The following is a 19,774-nucleotide window of genomic DNA, read 5'->3' on the forward strand; positions in this document are numbered from 1 at the left end:
CTATCTGGGCCCCATCTGTCTTACTTGGGAGACGTTTGGAGAGGGAAAGGGCAGCTTTTGATTTGGAAGTATGTCCCTGAGATTTTTTTTTTTCAGTGATATTACCTACTGATTTAGTTTCTACAATAAGTGCTATAAAATATAATTTATGTATTTAAGAATTTAGGAAAACTAAGTACTTTCTAGAACTTAAAAATAGTTCATTAATCAATGTTTATTTAATTGTGGATCATTTATAAACTATCCTTACTTAAGTCACTTTTCCCCCTTAATCCCAAGTTTTTCACTGTGTGTGTGTGTGTGTGTGTGGTACTATTTAGTTTTTGTTAAAAAATAGAGGTGAGGTTTATGTAGCAAAGTCAGCAGAAATTTTCATGCTTCACAATTTCGTCACTGGAAGATCCCCAAATTTCTTGAACCCTTGGGAGGATTTCTCAATGTGCATATTAAAGAGCAAGAAAAGAAAACAGTATTTTTTTTTTAATGCTAAAAAGCATTACTGTGTCTTTAGAATACCATTTGTAAAACAACAACATGCTTATCTATGCCCTCAATGTAGATTTGGAACGGTTTGAGAAGACACAAATTGTTTTCTTTCATACAGTTTGAGGCATGAAATCTACCATGATATTGGGCAAATATATGTTGTATTTTGGGAGAGAAATATTAGAAACTGTAAATAAGAGACACAGGTGCTGTATTTAGTATTCTAAAGATGTGCTTCAGGTGGTACAATAATGATTCTGATGAGACCAACTGTTTACACACATCACACACACGGATTCTAGTGGTTTTAGAAAAGCAAATTTGTGACTTTGCAGAAGTGAATGTGGTACATTTTCAGCATCATTATGACCATTGACTCTGATTGCTCAGTCCACACATCTGTTGCAGTTGCCTTCTATGGTGATACTGCTTTTCTGTCCCTCCAAACTGAAAAATACTGGGACAGTTAAGTAAAGTCTGAATTGTTGCACAAAGGACCATTTGCTCATCAGATCCCATTGATTTCTTCTGTGTCTGTGTTCTGGGAAAACTTCTGGTTGAAACTTTATCAATCTGATTCAAAGTTTTATGAGGAATGAATTCCCATTAACATTACACTGGTTTGATGTATCCATTTCTATTTTCTGTGTGAATCTCTTTTGATTTCTAGATTATAGGAATTAATAAAATCCAATAGCTAGTAGCTCAAAACCAGCAAGAAACATATGTAAAGATTGTTTCTTCATCGAACCTACTCTTTTTCATTAATTGTAACTGTTTGATCAAAGGTAGCATCTTGGAATACATTGCCATTCAAATATTTGAATTTAGGTTTATGAGTAGATCACAGGGTCAACCACCCATGGACTCTCAAAGAGGAATGAAGGGGTCTCTCAGTTGCCTGTTTCTGAAATGGCCCTACAGTGTTTAGATGAAGAATTGTGATATTCTGGATATAAAACTGGTGATCCTGAGGATAATGAAACAAAACGTCTCATTAACAACAAAAGTTCTGTACCCTGTGTATCAAGTCTATAAGGAACTTCACAATGCCAGTCTCTTTTCTCCTTTTATAAATATGGTAGAAGAAGAGGGAAAGAATCCCAAGCAGATTACTTCATGTGAGACACTTGTTCCTGTCTAGCTGGTTCCCCAAATACATCTTCTTCCTTCAAAAAATCTGTGGCTTCATCTCTTTTAACCCTCCACTTCTTCATTTTTATTATTGAATCTTTCACTTGTTCTTCATCCACTCTAAGATATTGAACCACTGGCAACTACTTTCCAGGCCCCTCTCCAAGCAAGAGGGTGGCACACAAGACTACCAAGAGTGGTAGAAGAAGGTGAAAGAAGAGTCTCACTGTGTGGCCAGTTGAGTGTCCAGTCCCTGTCCATGGTTTGGGGGTTCTGGCAATGTTAGCAGCATTATACTTCATCTAGGCTTTGTGGTTATAATTCTCTGTGTAAGAGTTAAACTATGAGGTGCCTGGGTGGCTCAGTTGGTTAAGCGACTGACTCTTGATTTCCACTCAGGTTATGATCTCATGGTTATGAGATGGAGGTTCACACTTGGCGTGGAATCTGCTTGGGATTCTTTCCCTCTTCCTCTTCCTCCCCCTCTGTCCCTTGCCCAGCTTGCACTGTTTCTCTCTCTCTCAAAATAAATAAATAAAATCTTTTTTTTCAAAAAGGAGTTACACAATGATCAGCTTGGAAGGAATAAAAATCATGGTCATTTGGGACTCTACTGATTAAATAACATGTCTTTTGTACCTATAGACCAAATCATTTATATTACAACCATTTTGTTTTGGTGGAGTTTTAAGTTACATTTAGCTACTCTTTTATTCAAAAATATTTTTTAATCACTTCTAAAGTGGGAGTGAAGTAAAGTAGTCTTTAGAATTCCTACTATTCACAACAAACCGCAATGATTTTTCTTCCAAATGCTAATATTTAATTCATTTATTAGGTACCTTTTTATCAGAAAGTGTTTGTTCCTTAGGCTTTGCCCAAGGGTTTGGCACTCTTTGGATCTTGATATCATGGCCAGTGAAATACAGACCACGAAAGCCAAACATCCTAAGTTTCAAAGTTTTGGGAGCATGGACTGAATTCCCTGCAGAGACTTTGGACTAGATGTGACACTAATTTGGTCTCTCACATAAGCAAGTTGATTTCCTGGCCATAAAGTCAGTGGGATGTCAAATGGAACCAAGCTTTGCCTTCCTTAATCCCATCTGCCTCAACTATAGCTTAAGTATCTCTAGAGAAAAAGAGGAGTCTCCAAACATAACGTTGACTTTTATGACACTATTAATCCAAACCAGGGTAAGATGCATTAGATTCTTCCCACCCAATTAAAACAAATACATCTTTTTGTTTCTTTTTTTATTAAGTTTTTAGATTTTAATTCCAGTATAATTAACATACAGTGTTATTTAGTTTCAGGTGTACAATATAGTGATTCAACACTTCCATACATCACCCTACACTCATCACAACAAGTGCACTCCTTAATTTCCATCACCTGTTTCCCCCATCTCCCTCCCACCTCCCCTCTGGTAACCATCAGTTGTTTTCTATAGTTAAGAGTCTGTTTCTTGGTTTGTCTCTCTCTCTTTTTTTCCCTTTGTTTGTTTTGTTTCTTAAATTCCACATATGAGTAAAATCATATGGTATTTGTCTTTCTCTGATTTAGTTTACTTAGCATAATACTCTCTAGCTCCATCCATGTCATTGCAAATGACAAGATTTCATTCTATTTTATGGTTAAATATTATTCCATTATATATATATTATTCCATTATATATATTATATACAATTCCATGATATATATATATCCTTTTCTTTATCCATTCATTCATCAGTGGACACTTGGGTTGCTTCCATAATTTGGCTATTATAAATAATGCTGCTGTAAACATAGAGGTGCATGTATCCCTTTGAATTAATGTTTTTGACAAATGCATTCTTTATTTCCATTTGTAAACTATAAATCTCTAATTGAAAAACCTGGTTAAAGTTCCAAAATCTTGGAATGAATCTTGCAGAGTTAAAGCCTGGTTGAGTTAATGCACAGTGAGTTAATTCTAGAATGATTTCCCAGTCTCCGGGATCAGCCCTTATGGTGGGTGTTGAAATGAACCTTACTTCTCTGCATTCAGGCTGCTTGGTTGGTTTTTTTTAAGCCATGGTAATCTGATCGATATCTCCTCAGTCTCTTGCAGAAGTCCTCATTCTTACATATGGCCTCAGAACTGTTGTCAGTTTCCTTCCAGTGCCCATTTGCTTTTAGTCTTCATCTGATTCTTGAGACCACTGGTCAGCTTTCTCTGTCATCCTCTGAGTGCTAGCAGGCTGACCTTTATGGATGGATGGTCTGGCCTCCCATTTGAGGTTGGACTGTGGGATTCCATTGGAGGTTGGACTGTGGGAGGCACTGGCAGAAATTGGAGGGTAGGATAAGAGAGAGGTTGGGGTACTTATTTCCCAGACTCTCTTTTTGTTTGGTCATCTCTTGGTAGTGGCCATGTTCTACTACCGTATGTGGTAAGTGGTTATAAACCACATATTCTGTCAGATGTTTTTTCCCTATTGCTTTAGGTCTCCCTGGGTTCTCGTTACAGCTCCAGACCCTCCTTGTGGCAGGGTGAATAGTGGCCCCCCATGATATTTAGATCCTAATCCCTGGAACACATGAATATTACCTCATATGAAAAAGGGTCTTTGCAGATGTGATTAAGTTAAGGATCTTGAGATGGAGAGATTATCCTGGGTTATCCAAGGGGGCCCTAAATATAGTTAAAAGTATTTTTTTTTAAGAAAAGATTTTATTTATTTATTTGAGAGAGAGAATGCCAGCAAGCACGGTGAGGGGAGGGGCAAAGAGAGAGAAAGAATCCTAAGCAGACTCCTTGCTGAGCACAGAGCTCAGTTTCATGACCCATGAGATCATGACCTGAGCAGAAACCAAGAGTCAGATGCTTAACTGACTGAGCCACCCAGGCGCACCCCCCCATTAAAAGATTTTATTTAGTTATTTATTTGAGAGAGAGAGAGTTTGCATGTGTGCAAATGGGGGAGGGGTAGAGAGGGAGAGAGTGGGAGAGGGAGAGAATCTCAAGCAGACTCCCCCGCTGAACCACAAAACCTGACATGGGGCTCCATCTCATGACCCAGAGATCATGACCTCAGCTGAAACCAAGAATTCGATGCTTAACCAACTGAGCCACCCAGGTGCCCCTAGTTAAAAATATTCTTAAAAGAGGAAGATATAGGGAGATTTGACTACATATAGATAGGGGGGAAAACATGTGATAGAAGCAAAGTCAGAAGGAGTAAATGCTACACTCTTAGCTTGAAAGATGAAGGGACCACAAGCCTAGGAATGCAAGGAATGCAGATCGAGATCCTGGAAAACACAAGAAAATAGATTCTTCAGTACTGCCTCGTGAGGAAGAGTGGCTCTGCCAGCCAACACCTTGATTTTAGCTCAGTAGGACTGATTTTGGACTTTTGGCCTCCAGAAGTATAAGAGAAAAATTTCTGTTGTTTTAAGTCACTAAGTTTGTGGTAAATTTTTTCAGCAGCAATAGGAAATTAACACACTCCCCTTGGCATTGTAAGCATAGTGGAAACTGTTCTTGCTGTTGCCAGCTCCAGGTTGCTGCACCACCCCGTCCCTTGGTCTCCTTTAACCTGCCCCCACCTTCATAAGATGTCCCATTCCTTACACTCTGTTGAGTTACCTTTGAGACAATGCCACTTATTTCCTTCTGGGTCCCTGACTGATACACTTTGCTTCCTCTGCCTAAGGCCAAGAGAACTAAGACCCATGACAGGGAATTCTCATTTAATTTTCAATGAGTTCCATGAGGAAAGGACAATAGGTTTTGCTTTGTTATGCTTGTTTTAATAAGTGGATTAATTAGTTTAGGAACACTGTCAGCCTGTATTTGGGAAGAGTACCAGTGGAGCAAGAAACAAAGGATCCTAAAATGATGTCATTTACATTTATGCAAATATACCATATGATGTGAGCTACACATGATGTTATTAGTCTTTCATAAATAGTCTTTTTATTGTCAAAGCAAGGGTTTACCTTGCCAACCACAATATGAAATGAAGTAACTCTTATTGAAAGAATTCATTTTTAAAATGTTTCAAATGATATGTATACTTTTGAACACAGGCTTTCTGAAAAATCTCTTCTTTTTTGTTGCTGGCTCATAAGTATTCGTCCGGAAAGTGAGGATTGTCAGATGTTATTACATACACACACAAAGTCTAACAGTTTATTTTGTGGTATTTTATTCCCACTGAAGACATTAAAAGTAAATTTGTGGTTTGCAACTGTAGAACATAAATATATTAAGTGAAAGTAAGCTGAGGTCCAGAATTAGTCTGTAAGCTGGAGAACTTTTACACTTATGCCCTTATAGAATAACAAAACATATTATTCTCTAGAGAACTGATTTAATAGCTTTTTATAGATCTGAACCAAGCAATTATTCCAAATCCTCAGTTATTTGACCTTTCCCATCATTGTTGTTACTGCTATAAAAAGCATTATGTATGTAGTGCTGGGCACTGAGCAGGAATCTTGAGCATGCACTATCCCTAACTCTAAGCTTTAATCTTTTGCTATAGCTCTTCTGTTCCGAAGAGAAATGTTTGCTCAGAGAAACTAAAAGCAGCAGACAGGCCTTTGAAAGCATGTAAAAGGGTGCTTTATAAGTGTTCAGTGAAATACTTATCTTTTTTTTTTTTATGGACCCCCAATTGATCGATTGTCTGCAGTCCTCCAAATAACCTAATTTCCACTCCTTACATGAGCAGTTGACTTCCATTCAACACTCTTCCTGGATATATTTTTTTCTTTATAACACTCATTACTTGCAAAATTATTCTGTTTAATGGATGTGTTTAATGTATTTTATCCTGTTTAATATATATATCCCGTGTAATGTTTTATGTACTTAATGTATCCTGTTTAATGTAATACAATAATGTATTAATGTAAAATTATTTGTTTTTTGAAGGCTGCCTTCTCCACAAGATTATAAACCCCATGAGGATTGGTACCCACTAGATCCCTAGATCTTTGCACATACTTAACATGTATTAGGGATACAAAAAAATATTTGTTAAATGAATGATGATGCTATCAGCTTTGAGCCTTTAGGTGGTCAAGTTGACTGTGTCACAGGTTACGTGGTGCAGCTATGTTTATAACACTACGTATTTTCTCTGAAAAGAAATTCATTGGAAAAAAACCACCTTAGTATGTTGGACCAAGAAGTATGTCCCATACAGATTTCATCATCAAAGTAGGCCTAGAGTTCAAGCCATGCCCCATCCATCCAGAGATGTTCCATTGCTCAGGAGTCAGGGAGAAGCCCTTGTTACCATTGATGCTTTACTTTAAACAATTTAAAAACATGCTGTAACTCCCACTCCTGTACTCCCAGAGTAGGAACAAGGATTAAAAGGCTCCAAGAGTTTCCAATCTCAGTGGAAAATTGGCTGTCACATGGAACGAGATATATACTAACTGATTTTGCCATGCAATTGGGTTCTTAATGAAAGCAGTGTAAAACAAAACTGCACCCCTCTGTATTTCATTTATGCATCTTGTACCTGGAATAAAATGTAACTTCTGTAAATCTTTAAGTTGGATTCAATAAAGCAATAATACTCTACTGTGCAAACTGACCATTTAGCTTAATGACTGATTTGTTACACCATTAACTTGTCCCATGCCTTGTCTTAGGGCTCTTTGCTAACTGAGTAGTTGTTAACTATTGTAATGAACAGATTCTTCCAAGGGGAAAAACCTCTTAAACTGGGCAGTTAGTGATATCACTGGCTGATGTATTAAAGGTGGCCATGGAATAATGAATAGATTTTAAGGTTATTAAAGTTTAATCGTAGAGGCATTGTAGGATCCTAAAAAATAATTTAGAAATAAAATCAGGGAAAGAAAAAGGCATGTAAAATCTTGTCCAGGTTTTGCAATTTGCACGTTACATGTCAGATTTCTTAGCTGCTACTTTAAAAAATCTCTGTAGTCAAATTACATGGTTTGAAAGTGTAGTACTATTATTAGGAATAGCAGCCATGGTATGCATTCTCTCTTTTTGACGAGTGTACTCTGATGTAAAAATCTCTCTCATGTCCTCTAAAGAAATAGATGAAGTCATGGAGGCAGTCCATTTGGAATTAGAATAAGCTGGTGGGAAGGTGTAGATCTTCAGAAAAGAGTCCTTACAAATGGAGCAGGGAATGGATATGCTTATTAATCACAGGTAGCCTGGCCTGGATATCTACACTGAAGATTATATCTTCTTGTCTTTATAGCAGTCTTAACAACTTTTATAGAAATGTAATCAAATCATTTACTTCACTTCTCCAGTGTCTTCTACTTTGAGTTTTTGTAATATACAAGGGCCCCTTTCTCCTGTGAAGCAGAGTCATCTCAATATTCTTTTACAAAGCAAGCTATCTGGAAGTTTTTGATATGTGATTTTCCAGGACTATGTTAGTATCTGTTCTTTCAAAAACATATTAAATGAAAAATAATGAAACCATAAAAGTGTTGGTGGAACCCATGAATATACACATATCACAGGGTAGGAGGGGTATTCTTCATTCTTGAAAGAAAGGCTTTCTCAGCATGGCATCAAAAGCAGAATTCACAGTTGAAATGTTCATACACTTCTACATAAAAATTAAAAATACACTTTTGAATGCAAACTACTATGAAGTTGAAAGGAAAACTAGGAACAGTACTTCTACGTAACAGATTAAATGTTAATTTGCGAAGTGTAAGAAGCAGTCTTATAAATAAATAAGAAGAATTGGAAATAACATAAATACCCAATAATGGGGAATTGACAAAATAAATTATGGGCACTCATAAAGCAAAATAAAAACATGTAGTCATAAAAAATGTTATTTTGTATAGGACTTGACAAGGTATTCATAATATAGCTAAATGAGAGAGGCAGTTACACAGGATATATAGTGTGACAAATGTATTTTTACTTTTACTAAATGTTAAATGACTAGGACAGAATTCTGGAAGGCTTAACAATAAAATATTTATAATGATCATCTCTGGTGGTAATATCTCAGGTGATTTTTAAATGATGTTATTCTAAGTTATCTAAAATGAGCATAAATTGCTTAAGTAAAAGTAAAAAAATACATCAAAACATATTAAATACACTGTGGATATATCATAGGTGTCAGTCTGCTGTTTAAAATATTCTTTCACATTTATTTTATTTTTGATGAATTATCATTGAAAGCTTTTTGAGTCGATGCCTTTGCAAACCATATTGAATCTTCCAGATCCTTGGGGGCATAAGTTGATATTTAAAGTTTTTGTCGATAGGTTACATGATGATCTCATATATAGAATTCTATCATTTTGGAATTTACAAATCAGAGGGAAAATGATGGAGTTACTGCTTGTTTCTGTGCACAACAGAGGAGCACAACCCAGAAGGATGCTGGTCATTACAGCACCATTGCTCATGCTGGTAATAAAGGCTCTGGCCATAAACCCTGCTCCTGCCATGGCTGTGCTAACATAGCTCCGTGCCAGGAACATAGTTAGGGAAATAATTATTGGAAAAATTACATTAAAAATGTGCTGCCACAGTTTGACTACTTTTTCTACGTATCTCATTGTGGTCTACCACTGGTATTCTAAACAGGTACTAAATGGACCAATTCTTGCTTTTACATATTTTTCTCTATCCGCGCCCCCCGCCACCACAGTAGAAGTATGATGCTATGTGTAACTAAACTATTAGTGGGGGCTCCTGAGTCTCTGTTCAAATCCTGCTACTGCCACTTGCTAATGTGTAACCTTGGACAAGTCACTTCACTTCTCTGTTCTTTGGTTTTCAAGTCTTGCTGAACTCGTTTTTGCTCCCTCCACCATGCCATATCCATTAAGACTCCCTGCCCAAATCTATACCTATTGTGTACCTATTTCCTTCTCCTCCTCCACGCTCTGTTTTGTCCACTGTAGGACATCCATTGACAGAAACCACCTGCTTACTTGAGCCTCTGCCTAATGGCCATTGGCTCTTTCAATGTACTACTGGCCAAGGCAGATTTTGTTCCTGCTGGAGAATCATTGGATCAGCAGCATGCTGTCTGTATTAGCTCTGTTAGGTCTATGGGTCCTTCCAAATCTATCCATCTTGCCAAAAATGAAGCTCCATTTATGGGATCTGTAATCTGTTCATGTCAGAATCCTCTTCTCAGTTCCTTTTGTGGCCATTGATGCCAGCAATAAATTAACTCCTCTTCCCCATTCTATGAAGACAGAGGCAGGTGACATCAAATTGGCCTGATTTACCTCCATGTGGGGAGCCTGGGAAATTATTCATACAGAAGATGCTTCTTGCTTTTGAATGGAGGAAGAGGTCAACTGACCATCTCAACTCATGCTCAAAAAGCCAAAATGAGCTCATTTAATCTGAAATAATAAAATTGTTTATAAAATTGTATTGATGTCTTAAGTCTTTAGTGTTTAAACATTTTTCGGTAGCTGTCAAGAGATAAAGATGTCCACAGAAAGCAGAAAATATAAAAGTCAATTCTCTGACTAGAGTGGAAAACTGCTTTATTTGAAATTCTCTTGCTGTCTCCTATAAAACTGAAGACACGTAAAAACAACCTCTTATTTGCATATAAAATAGCTATATAAAATTGGTCTACAGCTTATCTCATGCTGTAAACACAAGGAAAGGAGAAAACACACATTTGTATGTACAGCTTATATTGAAAAGTCTTATTAAACCTAAATTATGCATTTCCATTCAGGAAAAACTTCTCCACTAATAGAAAACTGCAGCCATTTTGCTTAGCAAAACACTCCAAAAGTTCACATGGTAGGAAGTATTTTGCTATGTTTATATAAGCTGTTGGTTTTATTCCAAGGCAAACTATTTGATTAAAATACCATTTGTTAGCCTCCTGTGGAAAATGGCTGCACTACTGAGAAAGTGTCATCATTTTTGAGGTTAGTAAATGTGAGTCATAGGGTAGAGAGAGTAGGAGTAGGCAGAGAGACTGCAATGCAGACCTGATGCCTGTGAGAGCAGAGGAGGAAGGAGATAGGAGGACTGGATAGGAAGACTCTCAGACTAGTGCAGTTCTGAGATAGGCTCAGCTAGGCTGATAAGGAGCTGGAGAGTAGACTGCTCATTAGAAGAGTTCTCTGTTGGGCAAGAGCAGCCTGGAGAGTACATGGCTTCGGCATGAGTGCTTCAGCACATTCTGAAGTGTGAGGGCTGTTAGCTGAGTGCAATCTTTGCAGCATGTTCTCTCTTGAATGGAGACTGGAATGTGTACCTCCATGCTTGTCCTGCTACCATGGTAGCCATTTGCTGCCTCCAAGCAGATGTTCTTATATGCTACCCAGCTTTTCTAGTTGGTACTGGCAGGAAGATTAATCTGATATACTAAAATTTCCACAGCCATAAGCAGACTCTTGAATCTTATTTGTTTTAATAAAAAATTTAATTTAGTTTTGGTATCAAGGATTGGTAATCATGAGACATTTCTCTCTGGAAGTTCTTCACAAAATGATATAAACTTAAAGAAGGAGTAAAGACAGTCTTTTATCTGATAAATTGGTTTTCTTCTCTTCTCCCTTACCGGGACAGAGCATTCTCGGTGCCTGCTACCTGACATGTCCTAGTGACTGACTAGAAATGAAACTCCTATGGGGAGAAATAATTGCTATATCATCAAGTCTTTGGTCCTCAAGTATCTTCTTCATTAATTTTTCCTACTTCTGGCCTTCCTATTCCAGTTTGATTTTGCCACTATTGAAGTTACTAATGGCTTTCTAATGACTTGATGGGGTGGGCTGGATGTAAGAAGGTGACGGGCATGTAAGTAATCTCTACTGATAGTAGATTGAATCACTCGAGGCCAAGAATTAATTTTTTAAAATCATTTTTGTTTATAGGGTGAAACACATAACAGGTACTCAATTCTTGAATGATTGAATAATGATGTAGATGTTGGATAGGAGCCGAATGCGGTTCACTTGGAATGCATTTGGTAGTGATAGAAAGATCTTGTGGTGCTCTCGAGACTGTCATTGTCTTCCTCTTGTGAGTTTCTAAGCAGGGAAATTTTGTTATGGTGGCTAGATGCTACCTGAAAGATGCAGAAAGACAATATTAAGTGACAAGAAATAGGGAGGCAAGTTTATAATAACTTTTTTTTTTAAGATTTTATTTATTTATTTATTTATTTATTTGAGAGAGAGAGAATGAGAGAGAGCACATGAGAGGGGGGAGGGGCAGAGGGAGAAGCAGACTTCCTGCCGAGCAGGGAGCCCGATGCGGGACTCGATCCAGGGACTCCAGGATCATGACCTGAGCCGAAGGCAGTCGCTTAACCAACTGAGCCACCCAGGCGCCCCAGGGAGGCAAGTTTAAAGACAGGGAGCATAACTGTAAAAATTATGGAGAGTCAGAGTTGAGTAGTTGCTAAAGCCAAAAACTTTTATTATCAGGCCCTTTACAGAAAATATGATCACTGAAATATAAGCCAAGAGTGGACATGATGAAGACCAACATCATCAATTTAACAATTTTGTCTGGAAGCAGGAAGACTTTTTTAGAGATTTCCATTAATATATTCTCAATATTTTGGCAGCATTGGATCTTACCTCTATTACCTATCTCCTAGATATCTCTCCTTTTCCACACTCTTCACTTTTTCCTTTTTCCTTCTTCATCTCCCCCTTCCACTGCATTTGCTTTCCTCTTCATCTTCTTGTCTCATTTCTTTTCCTTTCCCTTACTATCTTTTCCTTCTTTTCTACCTCAAGAAACTTAATTCCCCAAATTTTCTGCCAAGTTGTTAATAATATATAAATAGGGTTTAAATTATATATTCGATGTACTTAGACTTTAATTTGTCTTCTTTCAGAGGTAGCATTTCTAGTACCATGTTCTCCTAAGGCAGAGCACACCTGTACTCTTCCATGAAGTACAGAATTCCACAGTGGATTTCACACTAAATCCACTCACATCACTGGCTTTAGATGCATCTTGCTATACCAGTTTATGTGAGTGTCACCACCTGCAGTTTAAATAATGGACAATTTCACTGGCTCCGTATAGCCTCTGGCTCTTATGTCATATTTCTTCCCTACCACCTCTAAAGAAATGCCTATTTTTTTTTCTTCCCCAGTTATTACAAATCTAGTCACTACTACAGAAGCACAGTTTTCTAGTCCCTTCAGTTTTGCTTGTATAGATTTTTAGCTCTATTTTATTTACATTGCTTTTAAAGTAGTATGTGGGCATTTGCATTCATACAGGTGGCTCAATGAAAGAACACTGTGCTCTTTGTACTCAGCAAGCAATTTTTCTCATTTGAGATCCCTTTTTTAAAATTAAGTAATATAGTAATTTAAGTAGTAAGTGCTTCCTGTAAGAGATTTTATTATTGCATACCTTCTACCATGAATACTATCATTTACCATGAGCAAACCAAAATAAAGAGGATTTGTGAACTATCAATTAAGTTGACCCAAAATCAGTAATACACAACTCCAAATTCCCACACATCTTCGACCTACATTCTATTCAATGGACATCTACCTCCTGCTTAACAAATAGTCAAGAAACCACACAGTATCACAAGATTTTCCTAAATCATTTTTGAAAGGTTAACTTATGAACAAATGAAAGGTAAAAGACATTAAGACATAGTATAAGCAATTAAGTTTTTTTGGCAATTAAGAATTTTAATGCAATTTAAAGTAATGATAACGTAATTATCTGTAGTAGCATGCTCCTGTTAAAATCGCAGAGTAAGCCACATTAAAATGTTAAAGGGGAAATTTTAACTACTTAGGCAACAATGATAGGCAAGATGACTTAATTATTTTTTTGGAAACTGATTTTGAAGATCTTTATGAAGATTTAAATGATGGTGACTCTGATGAGTAAGGAGGCATTAGTTTAGGGTTGCTGCTATTGTGAAGATAGAATTTCATGCAGATTCCAGTTTGAAGGCGGATGACCCAGAATGGCAATTCAAGATTTCTTCCTTCTTTTTTCTGTGACTTTATGGACCTGCTTTGACTAATTCCCCAAAAAGTGATTTCCACAAAAGAGAAGGTGACAAGAGAGCTTCAGGCATCCAGTGTAAACCACTCTTGACCCTGAAAACCCCTTGAAGTCCCTTGAATTAAACAAGGTCACAAAAATATTATTAATATTTATGATTTCTTTCTTTTTTATTTATTTGAGAGAGAGAGAGAGAGAGCAGGAGCAGTGGGGGGAGGGGCGGGCAGAGAGAGAGGGAGAAGCACACTCCTTGCTGAGCAGGTGGCCTGATGTAGGCTTGATCCCAGGACCCTGGGATTGTGACCTGAGCCGAAGGCAAATGCTTAGCCAACTGAGCCACCCAGGCGCCCCAATATTTTATGATTTCTAATTTTATATTTAAGTAAGTTTAATGAACATCCTTACATACATTTTTCCTTAGAATAAATTAATAGAAATGGAAGTTTGGGTCAGACAATAAATATATTTTTGAAGCTTTTGATACTTACTGCAAAAATGCACAGTAGAAAATGTGTAACAATTTACAGTCCACTGACATTGTATGAGCAATCCTATTTCCCACTCCTTACTCTTCATCCAGCCCTCTAAAATTGATTCCTTTTCAAAAGTATTTGTCAGCTTGATAGATAAAAATGGCAATTTATTTTATTAATTTGTGTCTTTTTGACAATAGAAATGTAGACAATTTTTCATATTTTTATAGCACATAAATATTCCCTACCTCTCTTGTGGTATTTGTTCAATTTGTTTAACTTTTCCATCTTTCTCACATCATTACTCTGTGTCTTCCTGGTCTTAATCTATGTTTAGATAGAAGAACTTATTCCAGCAGATAAGGATAACAGAGCTGTTCAGACCAGCAAAGAAATTTCTAACAGGATACTCATATGTAGAATAGCTTGCCTTTTGAGGCAATGGACTTCTTGCTGGAAGCATCTGTCTTTGGGGATTTCTTCAGTTGCTAGAAGTTTGAAATAGATGAATTTGGCTGTCTATTCAACCTCTGAAACCCTAGGATCCCTTTGAATTTTTGCACTATGGTTACTAGAGAAATTTTAAAAACCCACAAAACTTTTGTCCCAATAGTTGAGTAGTTAGAAAACACCTGCTCCTTATAGAAAGAGCCAGTAAGGTAACTTTTGAAACTTAAGTGAGCCTCAACTCAACTGTCTACCCACAAAGGACAGGAGGGGCATGTTCTTCTGCAATGAAATCTCAGACAGTGACTCAGCACGTGCAGACTAGGTGTTCATTACACACTGTTTTGAAGGAATACAGTCAGGAAACACCAATAGCAATAATCATCTTGACACAAAATATGACATTAGGTTTTTTTCCGGTTTCAATGTAAACAGTGCATTTATAGTCCACTTAACACTAAAAGGTAATTTTCTCCTAATGAACAGAAGAGTTGTTAAAAAAAAATTATGATATACCAAGAGAGGTGACTATTTTTAATGGAATTATGCATGCTTGATTCTTATTACCATAATTAGCTTTTCCCCTGTTATGTGTTTTGTGGGTTTGTATTCTAGGAGAGTGCTAAATCAATAGCAGCCTCATCAGTGTCTGAAAAAAAGTTCAAGCCAAATGAACTTTCCCATATGGTTGTAAAATAAACTGCCATAAATTAGCATGAGGGTTTTTTTTCGTGCTCTTGTAGAGCCTGAAATCACCAAGAATACATCTTTTTTAGACATACAATTATATCACATTTGGGGTGGGGGAAAGGTACCAAAGTAAAAATATGAAAGAATATGCTGTTGTGTCACCTTTTCTTATTTCTTCGCCTATTATTCCTATTTCCTATGAAGTAATCTGGAATCCTTGCTATAATAAGATGAATTATCTTACAAGTTGAGGCAATAAAAAAAGGAAAAAGAAAAGGATACAATACACAGAAACAAAAGATGAGGGCCAGGCTTTGCCTATAACTCTCATTATGTACAGAACCATTGTGAATTATTTTGCAATTATATTTTTAAAAAATTCTCTTAAGGCATTTTCTCCAGTTGGTTAGTTCTTGTAACATCATCATCTCGTACCATTAATATCATCAAACATCACATAAGGTCCCATTCTGCATAAAATACATTAGAATTACTGCAATTTGGAGCTCACGATTTGATGCTGATCCCAATGTTGGTGATAAATGTTTGGCACTTACAGTGTACCAGGGTCCTGGGCTATGCCCTTTGGAGGTGTTACATTACCTCATTTAATTCTCTTAACAATCTAATGAGGCAGACGCTGTTATTAAAGCCCATTTTAAGATGAGGAAACTGAACCTCAGAAAACTTAAAAAACGTGACCAAAGTTGTCTACCTAATAAAAAACAGAACTGAGGAGTTCTGACTCCAGAGCCTACACTCTTCAGCAGTATGATTTGTTAGCTACCCACCAACCATCTCAGAGAGGAAAACTTGAAAATTGACAGACTTAAAGGATATGTGGACAATATAAACTGTGTAGGCTTTTAGAAAGCCAGTGACTAGAACGTGGTGGGGAGCTCTGAGTAGTGAGATGAGGGTGATGATATATTATCACATGGAGTGAGACTCACCACTGGCAGTATTGGGAAGCAGGCTCAGTTTCAGTTTGGATTCCTCCAAAGTTTTCTTTTCCATCTTTTCCCACCTGTTGCACTGCTTTGCTTTCATTCTCTATTCTCTTCCTCAGTGAAATGTCTACTAGAGTTCAAAGGTCTTTGCTGAGTTTTAGTGATAAGATTTCAGGTTTGCCTTATGGTAATAACCTTGTTTGTGTATTATTCTTATGGTATATACACAAACTGTAAAGGTTTAGATATGGTAAAACTCAGCTACAATTTTTCAGTTACTTCCTCATGGAAGACTCATGGAAGCTAATTCAAATTTTATAAAATGAGAGAAGTAAGGAACTTGATCAAGGAAGTCTTTAAGAACTCATTAGAGCTCGGGCGCCTGGGTGGCTCAGTTGGTTAAGCGACTGCCTTCGGCTCAGGTCATGATCCCAGGGTCCTGGGATCGAGCTCCACATCAGGCTCCTTGCTCAGCGGGAAGCCTGCTTCTCCCTCTCCCACTCCCCCTGCTTGTGTTCCTGCTCTCGCTGTCTCTGTCTCTGTCAAATAAATAAATAAAATCTTAAAAAAAAAAAAAAAAAGAACTCATTAGAGCTCAAAGGCATCAACTTTTAGTTCTCTGAAAATGGGCTGTGAACTATACAGGACCCTAAGACCAAAGTAAGAGCTGGAGACTGAGATTGCAGAGGATGACTTGGGTTAAACGAGGAGAAAGGTTGTTGACAGTTGTTCTTCCAGTAGAGGCCCTGGAATGTGGACAAGGGAGCCCACTTAGGTCTAATTCTGGGTCTGTTAGTGACCACCTGAATTATCTACAGCAAGGTAGTTAAGCTCAGTTTTCTCATTTGTATCATGGAGTTGAAAGAGCCTTCCTCACTGTAATTGCCTGAGGATTTGATGTTTGAATATCTGTAGAACTTTTAGGACTAAACCATACCTAGCAGATAGTAGATGTTCTACCGAAATGGTAGTTTCCACCTTCCTCCACTCTTCATTCTTTCCTGGTGGTGAAAGTAAGATGTTCCCCACAATTGGAGCCTGGTAACTGCTTGTGCCTCAAAGGATTAACCAATCTGTAAAAGATCATTAATAAAATTATAGCTACTATGGACTGAACACATTGTATCCTTCCTGAGCGGATTCTGTGCTAGCTGTTCTTGTGTTATTTCGCAGTTCAACCTTACGATATGCTTGTGAGGTAGATGCAATTATTCTCGTTTATGGAGGAGGAAGCTGAATGTGTAGCTCTTGCCCAAACTCTTGCCACATACTTGCGATTCCCTGGGCCAAATATTATTAAACTCAAAAAACAGTGTTCTTTCCACTCAAATATGTGCTTGCATTAAAGGTCATTTTACTGAAATGATTACTAGGAAATTTATATTGCAAGTCTACATTTTATTCTTTATTCTTAATTGTCCCCTTAACGTTTAATTTTTTAGAAATTTGATTTTGTAATATTTGATTCATATAAGGAAGGATCATATGCATGATACATGAAGGTTATAAAGCAAGATAACATAAACACTTTGAATCCATTCCCAATTTAAGAACTAAGACGTTTCTAGGCTTTTTGGACTTTCCTATGTGTTCCTTCCAGATCTTTCGTCCTGTTTGCTTTTCCCTTATTTTAGACCAGGAAGGACAAATACCATATGATTTCACTCCTATGTGGAATCTATAAAACAAAACAAATGAATAAACAAATGAACACAAAGCAGAATTAGACCTATAAATACGGGGGACAAACTGATGGTTGCTAGAGGGAAGAGGGATAGGGAGATGGACAAAATAGGTGAAAGGGAAGGGGGGTAGGCTCCCAGTTATGGGATGAATAAGCCATTAGAATAAAAGGTATAGCATAAGGAATATAGTCAATGGTATTATAATAACATTGTATGGTGACAGAGGGCAGCTATACTTGTGGTAAGCATAGCATAACATATAGAGAAGTTGAATCACTATGTTGTACACCTGAAACTAATGTAACATTAATGTAATTAAAAAATTAGTTTCATAACATATGTAAGTATCTCTAGGCAATTCTTTACTTGTTTTTTAGTTTTTTCAAAATGATTATTAGTTTCATCACATATGTAAGTATCTCTAGGCAATTCTTGTTTTTTAGTTTTTTCAAAATGATTTCATACTATGTTCAGTCTTCTGTTTGATGTTTTGACTTGACATTATGTTTCTAGGATCCTTTCACGTGATAGCTTCTAGTCCTATTCATTTTCATCGTTATATCATATTCCACTGCATTTTTCAAAATTTATTTATCTATTTTCTTTTAGATGGATATGGAAGCTATTTTTTTTAATTAAAAAAATTAGCTGTAAAGCACACTGTTTTTACTGATATTCATGGAAATACCTTCTGATGTACATGGGCAAGAGTTTCTTCCAAGTGTATGCCCAAAAGTGGAAATGCAAAGACAAAGGGTATGCACATATTTATCCATACTAAAATGTGCCAAATTTATTTTTGAAGAGGCTGTATTAATTCATACCCTTACCAGCTGTGTATAAGAATATCCTTTGCTTCATGTTGTCTCCAAGCCTTGTTGGTATCAGACATAACTTTTTCCCAATCTAATGAATGTTAAATACTATCTTGTTGTGGTATCATGTTCATTTCCCTTATTATTAACCAAGTTAGACTTCTTTCTCAGTTTATTGGGCTTTTAGTATTTTCTCTTCCATAAAATTACCTCTTCATAGTTTTGACCATTTTATTTTGAGTTGCCTGACTTAGAAATTTCATTTGAATTAGTTCTTAATATATTTTGGATATTAATGTGGATAAATATCTTTTCCCAGTATTTGATTTACCTTTTCACGTTCTTTAGGATGCTTTGTAATGTATCATTATTCTTCATTTTTATGTAGTAGAATTTATCAACCTTTTATTGTATGGTTAGCATTTTTTAGTTTGATGAAGTCCAATTTATCAATTTTCCCTTTCACGGATTGTGCTTTCCTGTCAAGTTTAAGAAATCTTTGCTTTGTCCTAGATCTTGAAGATTTTCTCTTTTTTCCCTTTAAAGTTTTATAGTTTTATATTTACACAAGTCCAATGGGTCACAATTAAGTTTATGATCCATTTTAAGTTATTTTTTTTATAAGAAGTAAAGTTTAGGTTGAGATTCACATTTTGTGATTGGAGGCACCATTATTTTCAGCCCCATTTATTGAAAAGGCTCTTCTTCCTCCACTGAATTACTTCTGTACCTTTGTTAAAAATCAGTTGAGCATATTTGTGTGAGTCTATCTCTGGGTTCTCTATTTTATTCCATTGATCTATGATTCTGTCCCTCCACTGACTGTGCTGTCTTGATTATTATAGCTATATAATAAACACTAATATCAGAGTGATTTTTTCCACTATGTTCTTTGTTGTCAAGTTGTTTTAGCTATTCTAAGACCTGTGCCTTTCTATATGAATTTTTTAAGAAACTTGCTATGCCTACAAAAAATTTTCAATAGGATTTTGATAGGCATAGACATTACATTAAATCTATAGATCTAGTGAAGAATTGATATCTTTACCATGTGGAGTCTTCCAATTTATGAAGACAGTGTGTCTCCCCATTTATTTAGGACATGA

General features: G+C 36.6%; 1 pseudogene; it reads right to left on the reverse strand.

Annotated features, from left to right (window-relative positions):
- Positions 1 to 849: 849 nt before the first annotated feature.
- Positions 850 to 19,774, reverse strand: part of LOC123839246 (translocon-associated protein subunit alpha-like) — a 28,721-nt pseudogene continuing 9,796 nt past the window's right edge.

Source organism: Mirounga angustirostris, unplaced genomic scaffold, assembly GCF_029215605.1.
Source record: "Mirounga angustirostris isolate CCGP_5_RB_7025 unplaced genomic scaffold, mMirAng1.0.hap1 SCAF_3, whole genome shotgun sequence".
Lineage (NCBI taxonomy): Eukaryota > Metazoa > Chordata > Mammalia > Carnivora > Phocidae > Mirounga > Mirounga angustirostris.